The 7,606-nt window shown below is 40.2% G+C and overlaps 1 long non-coding RNA gene across 1 annotated transcript; it reads left to right on the top strand.

Annotated features, from left to right (window-relative positions):
• Positions 1 to 1,796: 1,796 nt before the first annotated feature.
• On the top strand, positions 1,797 to 2,776 carry LOC116225253. Its single transcript, XR_004166004.2, has 3 exons — positions 1,797 to 2,052; positions 2,180 to 2,513; positions 2,622 to 2,776. It is a non-coding gene; the product is annotated as an uncharacterized LOC116225253 (long non-coding RNA).
• Positions 2,777 to 7,606: the final 4,830 nt, after the last annotated feature.

Below are 7,606 nucleotides of genomic sequence, written 5' to 3'. Positions count from 1 at the left end.
AGTCTAATCTTGTTGATTGGTACGGTTCCATTTCCTGAGTACAGTTAGTCTGCAATATTAATCTCTTAAACTAATGCAGCATGGCTTTGTGTGTCTTTGACTACCAAGGCACACCTTACTTTGAAACTTCTCTCAAAATGTAGAGATTTTAAGAGATGATGAGGACAAATAAACAGAAATAGTATGCCTTAGTGCAGTGGTTGGATTTCTGAGGACATCTTTGTGAGTATTTCAAATTTGAAAAGATGTAAGAATTTTTCTGCTGATATGATCTGGTAATAATATCTAATTATTCTTTATAGGCTGCCCTTGCAGGTCTTCAAACAACACCTTTCAGTTAAGGCTATGCTTCAAGATGTCACTACTATCAGAGGCTAACGCCATCTTAGAAGGTGATCAAAACAAATAAACTCACCATCATGTCTTTGTTCAGTTGTTGAATTTCTGGGAGAGGTGGTGGTGTCCTCCCATAAGAGCTTCCATTAGACACCTGACCCTGACAGCCGGCCTAAATCCCCCTGCAGACACACCTGCGGAGGGCTGTATAAAAGCTCAGGTGAGATGGGTCTCACACACCGAGCCCCAGTGAAGGAGCCGTCCACAGCATCTCCACACACTAAAGCAACATGGACCTCAGAGCCTCCATCTCCCTTCTTGTGCTGCTGCTTGGCCTGTCCATGGCTCTGCCTGTCATGGTAAGAATGCCTGAGATATTCAGAACTCTATCTTTAAATACTAATCGTTTGTTTGTACCGTTTCATCTTCACCTTTTTTATTTGATCTGTCTCTAGGAGGACGGTGATGAAAATGAGATTGTCTTTGAGGAGCCTGAGGTGGGTCTGACCAAAACCCAGAGGCAGAGTCGTTTTAAAGAGCTTTATATTTAATTAAAGCTGGACATTTTATTTGAACATTTTGGTTTTTATTTTTTCTCAGGAGGACGGTGATGAAAATGAGATTCTCATAGAGGAGTCTGACAGTGTGGACATAACTACACAGATTCTGGCAACCAATAATGGTCTGTTTCTCATTATTCAAACTATTTAACTGCTTCATTTAAATGATCGTTGGCATACATTTACAGTGTCACTAGAATAACTTCAAAAATGACATTTCATCTTTCAGCTTCCAGTGAGCTTTTAATGGAAGGAGATCTTGTTGTGCCAAGAACCAGGAATGCTCTGGCTTGCTGGAACAACAACTGCTTATGGAAGAAGTCTTCTAATGGGAAAGTTGAGGTCCCCTACACAGTCAACTCTCAGTTTTGTAAGTATTTGTTGTATTTTTTAATATGCAATATATATATTTCAAAGCACCCCCATTGAGCAATGGTGCTTAATGTTTGTTGTGCTTTTCAGCATCCGCTGCTAAGAGGAAAATTCAAAATGCCATGGCAACCTTCAACAGAAAAACCTGTGTTCAGTTTGTTGCTCGCTCGACTCAGAGGGACTACATCAGCATTGAGAACAGAGATGGGTGAGTTTGTCGACTGTAGAGTGTTGAAAATGTCTACGTCCACATACACCTGCTTCCTGGAGCATAGCTTTTCTCTCTTAAATGTAAATCCCACACTAATTATCCTGCTGGTAACACTTTATGTAAAGATCCAATGTAATGACACCAGTGAAGACCACTACTAAATGAATACCAGTTTGGCATTACCTGCAGAATTACTACTAAATATTCATTAATGCTGATTAGTGTGTGACTGACTGGTAATTAGTAACATAATGTCATTAAACACATCCTGGTTGCAAAGCATAATTCTGTGAACAAATGAAAGCAAACTTACAGTAATTAATACATACACTAATATAAGTTAATGACACCCTGTTGTAACTGTTGCTGTCATTGTTCCGCCCATCTTTCTCAGGTGCTTCTCCAGCCTTGGGAGGACAGGAGGCAAACAGGTGGTCTCCCTCCAAAAGAACGGTTGTGTTTACCACGGCATCATCCAGCATGAACTCAACCATGCTCTGGGCTTCTACCATGAGCAAACCAGGAGTGACAGAGACCAGTATGTGAAAATCAACTGGAATTACATCAACCCACGTAAGCCATATTACTTATGCTTAATTCTCTCTCAGAACAATTCAAATGAACACCGACTATATCTAAAATAATTCTTCATGAGAGATAGTCATGTTTTTAAAGCTCTTGTTTGTCTGTCTTTTGGCAGGAATGACTCACAACTTCAAGAAACAACGCACCAACAACCTGAACACTCCATATGACTACTCTTCTGTGATGCATTATGGGAGGTAAGAAAATGGGACCCACTGAATAAAACGTATTCATCAAGAGCTGTTTTACCTGTTTACATTACTAAATATAAATATGTTTTATAAAACTTTTACAAATCACTGTTCAAATTTCCTTCTGTAGAACTGCTTTCACAGTCCAGAATGGAAGGGAGACAATCACTCCAATTCCAAACCGACGTGTGAAAATTGGACAGAGACAGGGACTGTCCACCACTGACATCCTGAGGATCAACAAACTCTATGGATGCTGTGAGTATGACCTCCTGCATCCTATGGTGAAACATCGTATATCTTTGAGATTGCTGAAATGATGAGTACTGCAATCCAATTCTGACAATCCTCTCCTCTTCCAAACAGAACCAAACCCAAACTGATGCTGTCCCAGTCTGGAACCACCACATCACGTCTTGATCACAGAACACAATGTGACAGATGAATATGTACTGTAGATGTCTTGTGAGCATCACTACTGTCATATTGATATTACTGGAAAATAAAATGACTGAAAATAACTCATTGTCTTGTTGTTGCTCTACTATTTGTATGCAATATGGCAAAATAATCTATTTCCAGAATCAGAAACATATCCTCTCAGTATCCTTCTTGTAAAGAACAGCCGCACAACAGTTCACATTAACACATATGAGCCAAAATGTCAACAAGTTATGGAACTAAGAGAGCAAGTGTGTATATGTGGGCCCAGTTCAGATTTTCTGCGGGCAGAGTCATACAAATTCTAAACGGAGCCCCAGTGGGGTCTCTGTGGAATCGTCCACAAGGGCTCATCCATGGAAATCCCACACAGGTCCATTGTGGATTGGGCCATGATGGGCCCTCAGGATCATTTGCCAATGTGGCCCAGTATAGGTCGACAATGAGCTATCTGTGCTGTGGGTTTGGGACATGGGACCCTCATGAGAGCTAACTTACAGAGCTTCCATATGGGTTCAGTGGGGTTTTGACCATGATGGGCTCTCCGTAGCATCTTTAACATGGGAACAGGAATTGGCGCAGAGTGTGGGCACAATATGGGAAGCGTCCAGTAGACTATGCCCTTACGAGACAGGGCAGTTTTTTTTCTTCTAAAACTAGCATGCTAACTGGCTAACAGCCAACAGACTTGCCTTGCAAACACCATCAGGAGTGCTAAAACTGATCAAAGTTATGAAACGCTTTAAACTGTTGCATTTGGCAAAATATTTATATACGTTTAAAAAACCCTGTAAAAACCCTCAACTATGACAATAAATTGGCATTAAACTGACAATTTGAAATACCATGCAAATGTTTGTCTGAAGCAAACATCATGATAGTGTTTATGTTTATTTTTCTACTATAAATAATACAAATAATAAAAAACTCTTCCTTCATGTGATCTATATGGAGAGGAAGTATGGTTCTATGGTGGTGCAGTGGGCTAAAACACAGTAGTGCTCCACAAAACACAGGATTTCATTAGAATTACAGAAATCAGAGTGCACAATATTCACTGTCTAGCTCACATAGGACAATGAATTGTTAAGAAATGCATAAGTGTGTCCACCTATAGAATCATTGTGTGCTTTTCGACGCCTGAGTTTTTCACACACTCTCACAAGTAATTACTACGGTTATTGGCCACGCAAATCAGAATACAACTTAGTTCAGAGAAATCATGTCACATCATGAAACCAAGCCTTAATTGTATGTTTCAGCCTAGATACTAAAAGGGATCAATCAGTGTGCCTACTGAGATCACCTTCAAGTACTCTCTTCTAGAATGAAAGAGAGGGACAACTCACCTGTTCCACGCAGTCGACAGGTTTTTCTGTGCCAAAGGTCCCCACCTCTCTTAGGTATCGGACGTTCCGGATCACAGGCTGCTGGTCTGACAGGTGTAATTAAGGGAGGTGTGTAGCGGGGCGCGGAGCTCAACTCACTTCATTAACTGACGCAGAAGCGAGTTTTGTGGTATTTAAAAAGTACCCCAAGATTTAATGTCAAAGAGGTTAACAAGAATTTAAAGAAAAGAAAAAACAACAAGACTCGGTCCCCAAGTCGTCAAGCGCTCAGCAAACAAAGAGGAGCTCCCTCTACATGCATTGAGCTCAGCTTTTAACTGCTCCTGCTTCCGTCTTTTCATCACGGACCTCTCCTTATAAGGTCACAAAATCTTCATTCCATCACACAATGCCCTTTGGCCATGTCAGGGTTTTTTAACAGAGGTGTGATTCATCTATAGGCCGGCTTCTAACAGCCTGCGTCCTCCTCGCGGGCCCCAAAGGGTACACTTCCCGTGTTTAACCGACTTCACAGTTTCAACTGGACATTCACAGCTTACATCAGCATTGTTTCCTCACAAGCATTTGCACTAAAAACTTTTCTTATAAAGAGCACATTTCACTCTTGATCATAGCAATCAGCAGCAGATATAGACCCGCCAAACATCACTCAAGCAATTACACACACTATCATATGATTATATGGCATGATTCAGACATTCTGCAATCATTTTAAAAGGCATATATTGGTTTAGATGATTATAAAGCATAGCTCCAGCAATTTCATAAAAGCATAAGTTTTTCATATGATTAATACATATTTCAAACAATCTCAGCAAAGCGTACATTTGTTAAGTGAGTATCAGTATGAGGTATGAGTGTGAATGTGAGTATGAGAATGTATATGAATGTAAGCCTAACACGCGTACGGATCCATGTCGTGGCTGTCAGGTTCATTCTTTCGTGAGTCGTTCATCAGGGTCGACTATAGGACATGGGACCCTCATGAGAGCTAACTTACAGAGCTTCCATATGGGTTCAGTGGGGTTTTGCCCATGATGGGCTCTCCGTAGCATCTTCAACATGGGAACAGGAATAGGCGCAGAGTGTGGGCCCAATATGGGAAGCGTCCAGTAGACTATGCCCTTACGAGACAGGGCAGTTTTTTTTCCTTCTAAAACTAGCATGCTAACTGGCTAACAGCCAACAGACTTGCCTTGCAAACACCATCAGGAGTGCTGAAACTGATCAAAGTTATCTAACGCCTTAAACTGATGCATTTGGCAAAATATTTATATACGTTTAAAAAACCCTCTAAAAACCCTCAACTATGACAATACATTGGCATTAAACTGACAATTTGAAATACCGTGCAAATGTTTGTCTGAAGCCAACATCATGATAGTGTTTATGTTTATTTTTCTACTATAAATAATACAAATAATAAAAAACTCTTCCTTCATGTGATCTATATGGAGAGGAAGTATGGTTCTATGGTGGTGCAGTGGGCTAAAACACAGTAGTGCTCCACAAAACACAGGATTTCATCAGAATTACAGAAATCAGAGTGCGCAATATTCACTGTCTAGCTCACATAGGACAATGAATTCATCATGTCATCCACTTTCACAATGAAAATATGCATCATTGACCTTTTTTTTTTACCTTTAGTTGAAAGAAAGTTACATTGAAGTTTTGATTTCACACTTTTTCAGAACCTTGGCAAAAGTTCCACAATTTTCACGAATCGTTTGAAAAGACCTCTATTAGGAGGGTCATTTAATTCTGTCTCATGCCGTGTGTGCTTACCTTAGTCTGCGTACTACCTCTTATTGTTATAAGACATTGCCCTCATTTAAGGGTCTGAAATAATTTCATCAGAAGAGATGGTTAAGTCTAATCTTGTTGATTGGTACGGTTCCATTTCCTGAGTACAGTTAGTCTGGAATATTAATCTCTTAAACTAATGCAGCATGGCTTTGTGTGTCTTTGACAATTGTTAGATTTAGGTGGTTTTCTAATTTAAGTTCATAACTTCACATAATTTCACATACTTGCAACAACCCCCAAAAGCTAGTTGGCATAGCACAAGCTAGAGCCATCAAGGTGGCTCCTGGCCTTTTGTCTATGTTGATGAGCCATCAGACATGGTTCCTGGCTTTTGTGTGTCTTGGAGCTAGAAACATTAGTTGGCTTTTGTCTACAGCCACGACAGGATGGTCGAGGCCACAAGGCATTAGCATCTATATGGCCATACCTGACTATGGCCCTTGGTCAAACTAGGCTTACCCCCTGACCTCCAGACACACCTATTCACTCCCCTTCACACATATGTTAATTCTACATGTAGTGAGGGCAGTAGAGGGGAAGATGGTTATACCCCAAATTATAGTCCGACTACGCCACCCCAGGGAAAACTTACACCAGTAAGCCCCAGGGAATACTTCAAAGTAATTGTCAGTATACTGTTTATTATACTATTAATTTCAGTTTATACACCAAGGCAAAAACAGGTTCGAAATGCACGAGGCGACAGACAGGATTCCAGTTCAAGAATGTTTATTAATAACTGAGGGAAGGGAGAGTGGGAGTGAAGAGGTTGATTATGAAATAACCTGCAACGAGACTGACAAGTTAGCAAGATACAAAAATATATTTATTGAATATAATTTATGTCAGTAAGGCTAAAACAGGGAAACTATTAGACTAGAGTCTAGGCAGTGCTAAGTAGGACTTACCTGATGGAGGCAGACTAGCAGACGGCGTGCTCTTGGATCCACACCGCTCACACACACACACACTCAAAGAAGTGGTTATAAGGTGAACTATGACACGGCAAGCAACCCACAGCACACTGCACACACAGCACAACACGGCACACCCACAGCACACTAACCAGCTTGATACACCCGCATGCAGTGACAGGGGCCCACCACCAGGTGCCTAGCCTCCCTCTGGAAGCACCTAGCAACTGCTTAATAAATAAAATGAAAACAATTATTGCACCAGGAGATACCACCAGTCCATCATAAGCATGAATCACTCAGACAATAATAGCAATCACTCATAGACACTAACTACTAGGGGTGGGAATCTCTTGGCACCTCACGATTCGATTCGATTCCGATTCAGAGGTCAACGATTCGATTCTAAACCGATTCTCGATTCTAAACCGATTCTCGATTCTAAACCGATTATCGATTATCAATTCTAAACCGATAAAACGATTATCGATGCATCTCGATTTTTAAAACATTTGAGTTTGCTACTCGGTCTCAAATCACTTCCTACTTTGTGTTTGATAATTAAAGAAAATCAACAGATCTATTTTTTTATTAGAGAAAAAGTGTGTCCTTGTCACAATTATGACTTTCTATGAACAATGCAATAATCGATGCAGCTTGCATTTCAACACAAAATGAATGTGTAAAAAAAAAAAAAAAAAAAAAAAAAAATATTATTATTTTTTTTATTATTAAAAAATCGATTATGAACTTTTCTGAATCGAGACAGAATCGTTCTAGAGAGAATCGAGAGAAATCGAAAAATCGATTTTTCCCCCCACCCCTACTAACTACAGAC

This window comes from Clupea harengus, chromosome 20 (assembly GCF_900700415.2).
Source record: "Clupea harengus chromosome 20, Ch_v2.0.2, whole genome shotgun sequence".
Lineage (NCBI taxonomy): Eukaryota > Metazoa > Chordata > Actinopteri > Clupeiformes > Clupeidae > Clupea > Clupea harengus.
The sequence above is the reverse complement of the archived record's forward strand: the minus strand, read 5'-3'. Positions and strand labels throughout refer to the sequence as shown.